This window comes from Sceloporus undulatus, chromosome 3 (genome assembly GCF_019175285.1).
Source record: "Sceloporus undulatus isolate JIND9_A2432 ecotype Alabama chromosome 3, SceUnd_v1.1, whole genome shotgun sequence".
Lineage (NCBI taxonomy): Eukaryota > Metazoa > Chordata > Lepidosauria > Squamata > Phrynosomatidae > Sceloporus > Sceloporus undulatus.
The window spans coordinates 173,143,294-173,156,774 of NC_056524.1; the positions used below are offsets into that span (position 1 = coordinate 173,143,294).

The 13,481-nt window shown below is 40.3% G+C and overlaps 1 long non-coding RNA gene across 2 annotated transcripts; it reads left to right on the forward strand.

Moving 5' to 3' along the window:
* The first annotated feature begins 1,924 nt into the window (after positions 1-1,924).
* LOC121924820 lies at positions 1,925-12,307 on the forward strand. Of its 2 annotated transcripts, none has more exons than XR_006102728.1 (2): positions 1,925-2,116; positions 12,042-12,307. It is a non-coding gene; the product is annotated as an uncharacterized LOC121924820 (long non-coding RNA). The 2 variants fall into 2 exon arrangements; XR_006102729.1 differs by having other exon boundaries at positions 1,925-2,108.
* The last annotated feature ends 1,174 nt before the right edge of the window (positions 12,308-13,481 follow it).

Here is a 13,481-nt window from a genome sequence, read left to right on the forward strand (position 1 = left end):
TTTAAAAGGAGGCTAAGACAAAGCCTAGAATGGACCTGAATGTTTCTTCTCACTTCATTACAGTAAACCCCTACCTTTATGGGTTTCCTGGCTACTTAGGAAAGCTTTAAAACATTGTGATTGTTGTGTGCCTTCAAGTCATTTTTGACTTGCAGTGATCCTAAGTCAAATCTATTACAATATTTTCTGAGCAGAATTTCTTCTCAAAGGGGGTTTGCTCTTGCTTTCCTCTGAGGCTGAAAGAATCTTACTTGTCCAAGATCATCCAGCAGGTTTACATGGTTTATCGGGGATTTGAACCCCGGTCCCCCCCCCAAAAAAGTCCTAGTCCAACAGTCAAACCACTACACCACACTGTCTCTTTAAGATAAATAGAAGTTTATTATCTTTGTCAACATTACTGACTCTGGGGAAAGGATACCTTAGCATCCGCAGAATATGTTGAAGTTGCATGAAATTAGCTCTGCTTTAAGTAGTTACAGTAAAACTCCATCCTTAATTAAGTTCATACATAAATCCTTTTGGCTTCTGCTTATGGGGAAGGTTATTATTATTATTATTAACCTTTATTTATAAAGCGCTGTACATAGAATCTTTGAGTTAGACGGTTCCCTGCCCGCAGGCTTACAATCTAAAAAGACACGACACAAAAGGAGAAGGGAGAGGTGGTGGGGAAGGGGATCAGGTCCAGCAGTTCTTCTCTACCTCCGATGCCAGGACCAAGGCAGATGAAATGGAGGAAGGGCTTGGGTTCTTAATGCATGGTCAAAAGGAGAAGGGAATGACAGTAGGGAAGGTTCAGGTCTTTTCTATAGCACATGCTGCAGACATGCATGGTTTTCCTAAACTTTAAATGCTTTGGGCACCTTTTTAGCTACAACTTAAAATTATGATTGTTAAAATTGTGCTTTCTGCTCTTGATTCCAATATTATTCACAGATTCAAATGCATCATATTTTGAGGGTCATGATAAACAGAATTTGAAGGAACTGGCATATGCAGCAATGCAGATACTGGTAATTCCTGGCAGCTAAAATATCTTCAGAAGCTTGAAATCATTCAGCTTCATTTTGAATTAGGGTGTCTATTTCTTCTAAGTTTCTCTGTTTGCTGTTATAAGTTATTCTTATTTGCCTACTGTAACTTTGCAAACTAAGCAACATACCCTTTATTTCCTTTACTAGTCATGCATGCTGAGAAATATAATAGTAATCTCTATTCCACTTGAGCTTTACTACAGAGAAGACTGGTGCAATTTTTTATAAAATGGGGGGGGGGGGAGTTCTGAACTCCAGAATTCTCTATCATTTAAAAACCTAATCATAGGTATTCTAATTCCTTTGGACAACCAAAAACATTTCATAAAAACTCAGCTGGTGAATCAGTATTGCTATGAAATCTTGCTACCTCATCAACAACAAAAAAGAGTATAAAGCTTTTTGGACTTAAGACAGTACCTTTTTCAAATACTGTTTTATTCTGTTGTATGTGAGGCAAGTTGCCAGGATGCCATCCAGATATTTGCTTTTAAATTACTGCTGAATTGAGAAGTTTTCAAGAGGCTTCCATAATTAGTAGAGCGGGAAAGACCATGGCTAGATACAAAGCAGAATGTTGAAGCTTAATGTGACCAAGGATTTTTTAAAGCAGGAACAGGCAATATATGTCACATGAGTGGCTCCCCATTCTTGAGCCTGTGGTTGTTCCCTAAAGGTAAAGGTAGTCCCTTGACATGAATATCTAGTCGTAACCAACTGTAGCGGGCGGTGCTCATCTCTGTTACTAAGCCGAAGAGCCAGCGTTGTCCGAGGACTGCTCTGGTGGTCATGTGGCCAGCATAACTGCACCGAATGCTGTTACCTTCCCACCGAAGTTATACCTATTTATCTACTTGCATTTTTATGCTTTTGAACTGCTAGGTTGGCAGAAGCTGGGACTAGTGACAGGAACTCACCCCATCAGGCATCATTCGGGCCTCAAACTGCCAACCTTCCAATCATCAGAACTGACGTCTTAACCACTAAGCCACTGCATCCCTACTGCTGCTGAATTTACCATGGCTTTGACAACAACAACAACAACAATGGACAGTTTCTCTTTAAAACCCGGTGAGCAGGTACACACGCCTTATTTTTAGATCCTATTGCACTGCTGGAGGCCTATTGGAAATGTGATTCAATTTAAAAGCAAGGTACATGCTCCTCACATGCCACTGTTTTACAAGAAATTTGGGAGGAGAGGTTTCTACCTCTGCAGGAAATTTGGTGGTATGGCAGTGAGGTACCTCCTAAGGGTTTGGCAGGGAGCAACGTGACCATGCTTTGGAGTTGCCCAGCCCTACTATGAGGGTCAGTGTAGTACAGTGGTTCGAGCATTGGACTATGACTCTGGAGAATAGGCTTCGAATTCCCACTTGGCCATGAAACCCCCTGGATTACCCTGAGCAAGTCACATTCACTCAACCTCTGAGGATAGCAATGGCAAACCTCGTCTGAAGAAACTTGCCAAGAAAATTCTGTGATAGGTTCACCTTAGTAGGAAACAGCTTAAAGGCATATAGCAACAATGAGCTGCAGTTTAGAAGTTCACCTTGTATCTTCTTGACACGTTTTCTCCCTTTCTCTCGGTCATTAACACATACTGTCACAGCCTACCTTGCAGTACATCAAGTCTATTGCTTGCTACAGGAGACAAGGGGAGAGAGATTGGGATGCGAGATGGCACCGGAGATGTTCTTACTGTTTGTAGGGTGCAAGCTGTTCCCAACCCCCAGTTTAAAATTGAAAGAGTTACTCTCAATTGCAACTTTCCACCTGTACTGTATTTGTTCATGATTCTCAGTCCCCAAACTACCGTATGATAATTTGCTTTCTGTAAAGGTTTTCTTCTGTTATTTGTTTTCTCTGCTATGATTTTCCAAAATCAGAAATTGAGCATCTTCCTTAAACTTTTGACTCCCGTCCCCTTTTTAAAGAGGCATTTATTTTAGGTTTTTTTTTTTTTAATTTTAAGAAAGGGAGAGTCTGGCAAAAATGACTATGTAGTATTTCTAATCAACATTCAACTCCTCAGCTCATACAGAGTATGGAGAGGATATTGTCCTGAGTCAATTCTCTGATTCCTAGAAATGTGAGGGTTGTGGTACATGAGGAATGCAGTAAAAATTGTTTACAAGCAGAGAGGGAAGGCGGGAGACTACAACAAAAGGCCTTGTGCAGTGATGTTCTTGGCGTTTCCAGGAGATGCCAAGAGGAACATTTTGTACTGAGTAAAGGCTCTTCTGCCGCTCTTCCCTCCCAAGTGCTACAATCTACATGAGCTCTAATTATGTACAAACAAATCTCCAGCCAGTCGTTCCAGATTCAGACAGCAGAAGGGAAGCTTCTTAAATAACTTGGAGCAAATAGCATAGCAAATACAACTGCTCTGAGCCAAAAGGGAGCCATGCCGCATGCCAGAACTCCGACTTGGCTTGCTTCACAATTGTGTGCGCTCATAAAGCTGAAACCAGCACATTCTGGGACATACTATCCGCAGTATGGCTTAAACCAAGCTGATAAATCTCTTGTGTGATTGATTTGTGCAGCTTGGAATGGCTCCATTGCTCTGTTGGCTATGCTAAAGAAGGAACAGCAGCACCCAGGCTTTGGGTGGGTTGCTTTTCATTTTTGTCCCTCTGAAGGGCTTCCAAGCATATAATAATAATAATAATAATAATAATAATAATAATAATATATTTAAGACTTGTCTGACAACTGACAATTGAACTCATGAAGCTTTGACTTCAAAGGCAGCTGCAATGATGGAATTAATTTCATTTGCTGAATTTTGCTTTGTTATGCAGTAGCTGAAAACAAAGTTAACCCTGGCTCCTAAAAGTGACCCTGTGAAAGGTAGCAGGATGAACATACCCTCCAAACCAAAAAAGCAAACAAGCAATAAACCTCCCATCTAAATCATGAAGCTATAATAAACACACCTCATTGGTGCCACAACAAGCTACAATTTCATAGCATTGAGCTGTGGTAGTTAAAGTGGTGTCAAACTGGATTATTTCTGCAGTGCAGATGCAGCCCATGAAACCTTGACACCAATCACAATGCTAACTCTAACCCCAAATACACTGGAATATTTATTGGGGTCAGCAATATCTCACAATTCACTCAAACAATCCAAGTTTTTATTTTTATTGTGGTGTTTAAGGGTTAATGAGGTAGCAGAAATAATTATCTCTTTTGAAACCTCATTCGCAGGATGTGCCAGGGCACAAAGACTTTTAAATGTTGTAACATCACTCAGAAAGTAAAAAACCTTTCAGAGATGATTTCAGTAGGACATGGCACTGCACATCTGACTTATTAGATCCTGTCCTCAGTAAGGATTCCATGTCACCCAAATTATGCAACAGCCAATTGTATGAGCATCTAACTGGGAGCAGACATCTCCAAGAAAGAACAGAAAAAATGCAACCTACAGTATAATATCCACTAGGACAATACAGAGAAAAACATATGCTTTATTAAGGATGTAAGCTGACACTTTTAAAATTCTTGCAAACAAGTGTGGGTAATTTAAAATGTTTTCTTCGTGCTGGTGGAGATTACAAGAGTTTCTTTACATTTGAGGAGATTTGCATGTGCACAAATACTTCATTGGGGGAACTTGGGGAAGGGATCTTTTGCACAACAAATTGTTTGGCACCAAATGCAATTTTTTTCTGTGAAAAAGAGATTTTCTCTTAAAAACAAAACCCACAGAGGTTCTTCTGTCACAAAAAAAATCCCAAAGTGTAAAAAATATTGCAACAGTTGACCATTTTCTCAACATGTCTTCTTATGTCAAGACATCTTTTCTCAACAAGAATAAGAAAATTTGTGAATATTAGCTTAATTACAGTACTTTTTCTAGCACAGTGGTTCTAAAACTTGGGTTCCCAGATGTTGACTGCAAGTCCCAAAACCTCTATTCATCCTGGCCAATAGTTAGGAGTTGTAGGACTAGTAGCACGGCTACATATGGGGCCCAAGTTTGGGAACCAGTACTCTAGAACATATGAAACTGCCTTATGCCTGTAGCAACTTAGATAACAGACCCATCTAGCCTGATGTCTCCACAGATTGCCAAGTTCTCTGCAAAGAGGGTGATGAGATACCATAACCACAAAGGAGGACAAGGCACTGTAAAATGTAGAATATTCAATGTAGAATATCTTACATTGTAATGTAAGACATTACAAAATAAAAGCAAAAAACACTGATATAAATTCATGCTTCTTAGTCATGGTCAAAATAGAAGACATTTTGAAATTCCTTCTGGACAGAAGGTTAAAATCTAGGACATATCCTGGAAAAGGAGGACCTCTAGTCACCTTGTCTCCAAAGCATGCTTTGTAACTACAGATGCCTGACACTGGGGCCTTGAAGAAGCAAAGCATGTCCCTTTTGCTGAACTTTGTGGATTACTTTTGCAGGATCCCAGAGTATCTCATTCAGACATTTGGTGTCTCACTTCATAACTCATCTTTCCCTAGCCTGGCTCCATCCAGATGCCATGCAGTCTGGGGCATGATGGGAGTTGTAGTCCTACCATTGTAGAACTGGGTTTAATTACTCAGTTCTGCTTTCTCTCGGTTTCTTGTTTTTCCAGTCTTCAGTTCAGTTCATTATTTCATTTTTTCCAAAAACATACTTTGGTAATCATTTTTGTCTTACACAGTCACTGTTTAGCAAGACATTTCCCCAATATAATATATTTTGTACTTGGATGGGAGACCACCAATGAATACCAGGAAGGAACTGGCAAAACCACCTTTGAATATTCCTTGCCTAAGAAAAACCGTATGTCGCCATAAATTGACAGGTGACTTGAAGGCACATGCACATTATTTTCACTGATTCTTGCATTTTTGTGGCATGTTTCCTCAGAACATACTGTACTCATTATTTGGAGCACTTCAATGAAAAAAATTGGAGCAGTGTCCATTTCAAAGAATTACTGTTTCAGTTTGCATATTGATTTCAGAAAGTGAGGTTGGGTGAATGCAAATTAAAATACAGTATGAACGAAATGAACTCAAAAACAACCAGATCAGGGAGGGCTGTCATCAGTGAATCTCAGAATGTTTTCTGAACCTTCAGAATAAGTCATTTGTAGTTGTTAATTTCCAGAATGTAACGTAACTTGGACATTATATATAACCTTTAATTAACTCTCTCTAGTCCAAGCAGGAAATTTCCACAGTGGAAAGAAAATTCCACAGTTAACATTAATGTTTCTTTTTTCTGTTTAGGTGTCAGCACAGAAAGTACTGAATACAGAAATTATGTACATAGGAAAATAACTAGTTCTGTCCTACTACTTTATGAGTTTCTGCGGTACTGTTGCTTACTCTACAGGCAACGTCCTGATTCCTCCAACTTCAGTTCTGATAGAATCTGAAGTCTTTAATACCTATCTAGCATTAGTCAGAGCTTGAAAACATTTCTTGCTTTATCAGTCATCTATATTTGTTTTGCCTAGGTTTTGCACGTTTCTATCTCTTGCTGACTTCCAAAATGTAAGTTAACAGCAAGGTACACCTATGTACATTTAGCTGAGAGCCAACAGTGTTCAACATAGTGATACTTAACTACTGAATCAATATGGACATGACTGACATATGAATCTTGTGGCTATGAAATTTAAGATTAACTGAATTTGAATGGGAGCAAGTTGCCATCTTGTTATTCTACTGTGTCTTCATCTTTTTCATTTTACTTTTAAGGCAGGTGTCTTAAAATTGTAAGTTCCACTACTCCCTTTCCTCTTGCTTCCCCATGCTGAAATTTAGATTGTATGCTTTGTGGGAATTATTTTTACTTATATTACTTGATAAATTAAATAAATCGTGCTTTTTACTATTTATTCTGAAGAGATAGCTTTATTAGCTTTTTGCCGCAAAACCAAAAGTTTTTGCACCTTAAAACAAGAATGAATTCATGTACAATGGGATGTTGATGCTACAACCTTTCTCACCATTTTATATCTTTTTGGCCCAAGGAAAGTTCACCTTTCTGAGTTTATCTGCACCTAAAGGTTGAGGAGCACAGTTATTTAAAAAGAAAAGAAAAAGGACCAACCTTAAACTAGTGCCTTAAAGGAAATGTATCTATCTCTTTGCACAAGAGCCAGTCCCTATAGAGGCAGCAAAATAACCAAGTTTGCCATAAAATATGCAGCTCAACAACCCTCTCTACCTGTGTTTTCAAGCATCCGCCTGTCTCATCTGCACTTGACATTTCTAAAGGTGCACCCACCTGCCCCCAAATCTTTGCTCCTCTGAGGCTGAACGGCAATGCGCCAGCAGAGGCTGAAAGGGAAACTGCCTTTAGCAGCTTTGTGGGTTTCCTTTTCAACCGCTCTTAAACAAGAACGGAAGGTTCTTAAGAGTTTTTCTATCTCAGCTGAACTCCCACATAAACCACCAGTGGGAGTGTTTTGATTGCCTTGAACAAGAGCAAAACCAGGGGCCCTTTGTTTATTGGAGCCGTGTTAGAACTGGTTGTACTAGAAGCAAAGGAAGCCTACAGCAGCTGTTGCTGTAATGGGTGATGAACCTCGGGGTCCTAATGCTGTCACTCCTGCTTGCCCCCAACAGCTTCATCCAAGCATTTTAAAGATATCTGGGGAGGCTGGGCAAGCTTGTAGAGATTATGACTTTGTATATCTGCTGCAAATCTAGGTAGATTGAAGAGTTTGTTTTTAGTTTAATCCAGCCAGCCTGCTTCTATAAATGGAAAACAACATCACTGTGTGGCTATAACAGTAAGAGAATGTTGTTGGTTAGACCAAAGATGTTAATAGTCTATCTAACCCATCAGAGGAGAAAGTGTGGCTGTCCTAATGTTTGACTACATCTCCCATCAGTCCTAGCCAGCATAGCCAGTTATGAAAAATTTTGATCAGCCCTGGATAGTATAAGCAGCAATGAAGAATAATGGGAACTGGAATCTAGCATCTATCAGGCCACACACATCTGTATTGACCTCTTCAATATACTACAATATCCTCTTTCTCCCACTGGTCAGCTAGATGTCCATGGAACGAACCCCTTAAGTAAGCTGTGAGATCATACTTGTAACCTCTGGAATGGGAATTGCTTTTTCACATCTGCTGCACTGTAGGTCAATGTTGTCTTTGAACTATCTATCCACCACGAATCCAATATGTCTTTTCATGATCAGTCACTGCTGACCTAGACCCCATCCCAGTACATACTGTATATACTCATGTATAAGTCTAGAAATTTTAGTTTAAAAATTGACCCAAAAAACCTGAGTCGACTTATCCATGAGTCAATGTAAGTACTGTACTTTAACATTTATTTTAAAAAGGAATCGTCCCCTGGTGATAGGCAAGAATGTAATCTGCCCTGGAAGCACTGACCTCACTCTATTCACTCATCCAACCAGCCTTTAGTATGAGCACAAACATGCCTGCTGGAATTTTGTATGTTTTTTGGCATTGTTTTCCTTTGCTTCATCCTTTAGATTCTTTGTTACATGCCTCTTAGTTTTACCCTCAACTTATCCACAGGTCATGTCAAAATCTATAATTTTGGTCTCAAAACCTGCCCTTGACTTATACATGAAGTCGACTTATAGTTGAGTATATACGGTATGTAGAGTCTGCATTTATCTTTTCTCCTTCAGTGTGTCTTACTAACATCCTTGAACCCATTTGCAATTTTATGGGCATATACATATTTTGAAGCACTCCCTTTGGAGCATTTCAACCTTCTTTGTTTGTTTTTTCTGTCCAAAATAATTTAGCATTGTCAGCAAAGCCAGCCATCCCACTGGTCATTCTTGGGTCATTTGTGGGCAAGTTTAAAAGCATCAGTCCTGAGACACATCTTTTAGCCAGAGAGGGTAGGTGGGTTGGTTTCATCCTCCCTTGTGAAAACAGCTTGTTTATTCTAGCTTTCTGTTTTCTTTTTCTTAACCAGTTACTGATCCATAAAAGAAGCCTTCTTAGCCCTCAGCTGCTAGATTTGCTAAGGAGTCTTCAAAGACAACCATTGCTCAGAACTAGTTGAAAAATCCAAGCACACCATGTACTCATGGACCATAGAGATTTAATCCTCATTGCAGTGGTGGGAAGAGAAAAAGAAGGCCAAAGTTGTTAATGGTTGTTCAAGGTTGTATGAAACTAGTTTAGGACCAAAGTCCTAAAAATGACATGCTTATATCCTTCATTTTCCCAGTTGGTGTGTTTACTGCAGAAAGGACTGGTGTAATGCTGAAGTGTGCTAAAGTCATTGCAATGTGTGTAGCGTGAGGTCTTGTTTCACGTGGAGCACTGCTGTCCCATTCATGAGCAAATGGTGAAGTCTCATGGAGGAGGCCTAAGTGCCCATCAGAGTCCTATGAAAGGGAGCAGGCTTACTAGTGGCAGTGGGTAGATCCACTGAATCAATTCCAGCTTTTAGTGTAACCCATTGAAAGTGTTTAACTTATTTTGGTGAATAGCTTCTTTGACATTTCATCATACCACTGACATGGAAGCCACCACTGAAGCTTACAGTGGGGAAGAAAGGGAGAAGAAGGGTGAGGATTGCTGTTTATTATGTCAGGACATCTTTCAGTGGAAAGAAATTAAAGGCTGGATGGTTTTTGAAACATGGAGATTGAATAATGTGAAATTGCATTTCCAGCTATAATGTGGAGGCTAGAGACTGGAACCCTGCACACATTACATGTGTTTGCAGGATAACGCATACAAGGTGCTGGAGTATTACAGACCCACAGGATCTGTCTTACAAAATCTTAAGGACCCGGAGGTCTTTAAGATCAGTGTCTTACAGATCCAAAGGATCAGCAAGATGTCCTCTTGAAACTCTTGTTACATCTTCCATCACAATGTCTTGTGCTCAGCTGAACTGAAAATAATCCTGGGTAGTCATAGCAGCGCATAAAAGCTAATGGGCTAATATACTGGCCGCACGCACTGTTTAAAACAGCTTTCCCAAGCATTATCACAATCGCAACCATTCAGCTGGGTTCAGAGCAGTACAGGGCCTGGTTTTACGTACTGTATTATAAGGAAACACACACTGCTCCCAGGCTTTATCTCATGAGAAAAATAACTGCAATTTCTGGGGTAGGTGGGAACTGTTCATTTGTTTAGTATGCCAGCTACTTTGGCCTACAACTCTCATCATCCCTATTTAGCATAGCCAATGGTAAGGGATTATAGATTAAAGTCCTTATCTTTAGGAGGGCCACAGTTCCCCACCCCGGGTCTATTACAGTCAAAGCCACAAAGGCCTTGTAGAAACATAAAGCTTTACTGATGGACTGTAGTACAGTGGGCCCTTGGTTTCTGCTGGGGTTTGGTTCCAAGATCCTCCATGGATACCAAAATCAGTGGATGCTCAAATCTCATTAAATACAATGGCATAGTATAATTGTGTCCCTTATATAACATGGCAAAATCAAGGTTTGCTTTTTGGAATTCATAATTTTTTAAATATTTTCAAACTGTTGATGCTTGAATCTGTAGCTAATGAATTCATGGATACAGAGGGCTGACTACTCATTTTGATACACTAAAGACTATCAGATGTTCAGTTGTCTTCTAATGTGATATATGCCACCACTTGTCCAACATTTTATGATTTGAAACCGCATCATTGGAAGTGCAGTCACATCAGAAATGAGCTAGAACTGGGCCAGAAAACCACCCAAAAGCTCCGTGTGATATACTCCCAAGTCACGTGATGTGGGTTCAAGCAAAGCGGAGTGAATGCACATTGTATTACCACACCGGAGGGTTTAACGATTCGAATCAGCACCCTTGCACATGCTCAGTGGGGCTCTGGACACTGTCCTCCTTCCCTGCCCCCTCCTTAGCTGTCATCATTCATGGGGTGAAGAAGCAGTGAGGGGATGGTGGGATAGGTCACTTGGGGTTGCTGGGGCCAGGATTGGGATGCAGGAGAAGGCAGAGAATGATGGGATAGGTCGCTGGGGTTAGCTGGGGCCAGGATCGGGATGCAGGAGAAGGCAGACAATAAGGGGATAGCTTGCTGGGGGTCACTGGGGCCAGGATTGGGATGCAAGAGAAGGCAGCGGATGATGGGATAGTTTGCTGGGGGTCCCTGGGGCCAGGATCGGGATGCAGGAGAAGTCAGAGGATGATGGGAATGATGAGATGGGTTGCAGGGTGGCAGAGGGGGTGAGATGGCATGGAGGAGGAGTAGGGGGATGACGGAGCAGGACGCAGAGGGCCAAGGGGGGTGACATCGGAGTGATTTTTCCACACCAGACTAATTCGCAGTGCAATCGAAGTGAGCCTGGAAGCGAAGTCTGTGAAGTCACTTTTTTTCCGGTTTTACCAAAATGAGGGGTTACTTTGGAATCACTGCGGAAGCACCTCGCAAGGAGTTCCCATAGAAAGGAATGGCGAATGATAACACATTCACGTTATGTTGTGAATGTGCATTCATGTCGGAACTGAGCCGGAAAATCTCCAAAAAGCTCCGTGTGATACACTCTAATGTCCTTGTGCTTTCTATATAGGAGAAGCCAATTAGTCTCTACTGGGTGCATCAACACTGTAGACATAATCCAGGTTGACACTGCTTTAACTGCCATGGCTCTATGGAATTCTAAGAATTATAGTTTTGCGAATCATTTAGCTTTCTCTGTCAGAGGGTTCTGGTGCCACAACAAACTACAATTCCCATAATTCCATAGCATTGAACCATGGCAGTTAAAGTAGTGTCAAACTGGATTATTTCTGCAGTGCGGATGCAGCCTAGCCAAAACATGGGAGGGGAATTAAAAATGCTATATTGACAAACCAGTGGTAGAATATTTTGGTCTCTGAGAATAGTCTGATGTGGAGCTGAACACTGTTGTTTTTGTAAAATATAATATAATACAGCAAATTCAAAGTGAGTCTTTTGGATGAAATTGCTAGACAGCCTTGCTGATCCACAAGGTTGATTGTGTTGGTTTATGCTACAATCAAGATAATTGTCTTCTTTTCTACTACAGGTGTTAAATTACCATATCAAAGCCAGGATGCTTGTGCTGCCATCAGTTACTGTTACAATGACTGTGAATTACCACTGTGTTTGTCTCCTATATATTTCACCTTGAATCTTTGGAATCCATCTGTCATTGGAAATGTAAAGTTTGTTGCTTCTTTCTATAAGTTTAAATTAGTTGTTTAAATTGAAAAAAGTGGGCCAAAGAGACTTATCACATATCTTACTCTTATAGTTTGTGACTATTTATGCCACAATAAATCTAATGGAATTTACAGTTGGTCTTTGTTGTTTTCATGTCTATGGTTTTTTAAACTAACCCATTTGAAACTTTCAACAAGGAAAAGAAGATAGCAAATTTCTTAGAGGTAAAAAGAAGTATATCTAATTAGATCCTACACATCATTTCACAGCAGACCTACTGGAGATAAAAGATGGAGATTAGTCATACTTAACAGTTCAATCTTGTGCATATCTATTCAGGAGTAAGACTCACTGTGTGCAAGGAGGCTTACTCCTACTTTGTTTGCACAGAATTGCAGCATTACTCACTTAAATTTATCTTATGCAGGAGGGAAACTGCTACTTCTAAAGGTTTTTGGCCATCAACACTAATCCAAAAAGTAACTTTTCCAACTTTGGCAATAAGTAAGATGAGAGTCAGTTTGGTGTAGTCATTTCACTGTTAAACTTTGATTCTGGAGACCAGGATTTGATTCTCAGCTCAGCTATGAAACCACTGGGTGGCCTTGGGCAAGTCACAGTCTCTCAGCCTCAGGGGAAGGTAATAGCAAACCTCTGAACAACTTTTGCCAAGAAAATCCCATGATAGGCTTGTCTTAAGGTTGCCATAAGGTAGAAATGACTTGAAGGCACACAACAACAAGATAAAGAGATGCTTTTAAAACTTTATAACAAGTAACAGCAATTAATTACTAGTTTTTAAAAGTAGCTTTCCATACTCTAAATTGGGCTGGTGCTGCTAATGGAATCAGAAATCTAATACTGTATCTGGCTTTCACTGGTTTTGCCCTCAGTCCTTCCGTGGCCAAAAATGGACAAGGCCTCTACCTGCATCAGCCTTCTCTTAAGACCACCTTCAATGCCATCTTAAGCAAACATCTTAAAACAGGATGCAGGTCTTCCCTTTCCTCCCCTTTTCTGCACAGTTTTTAACAACTATGCGTGATGAAGAAGCCAGCGAGCTTCAAATCTTGTGTACTGTATTTCATTTCTTTTGGCTGGATTAATAAAGATATCCCCACAATGTGTATTTTGGATTTTGTTGTCATCTTTGCATGGCCACCATGGCTACACCTGAAAATGTATTTTTCAGACTCTGTGTCTACCAAACATAGTTAGAGGTCTCTGTTTAACACCAGGAATCACAGTTTCTGAAGGCTTGGTCTAATCCAGTTCTATCTCATTGTAGTTTTGCAAGTGGAGG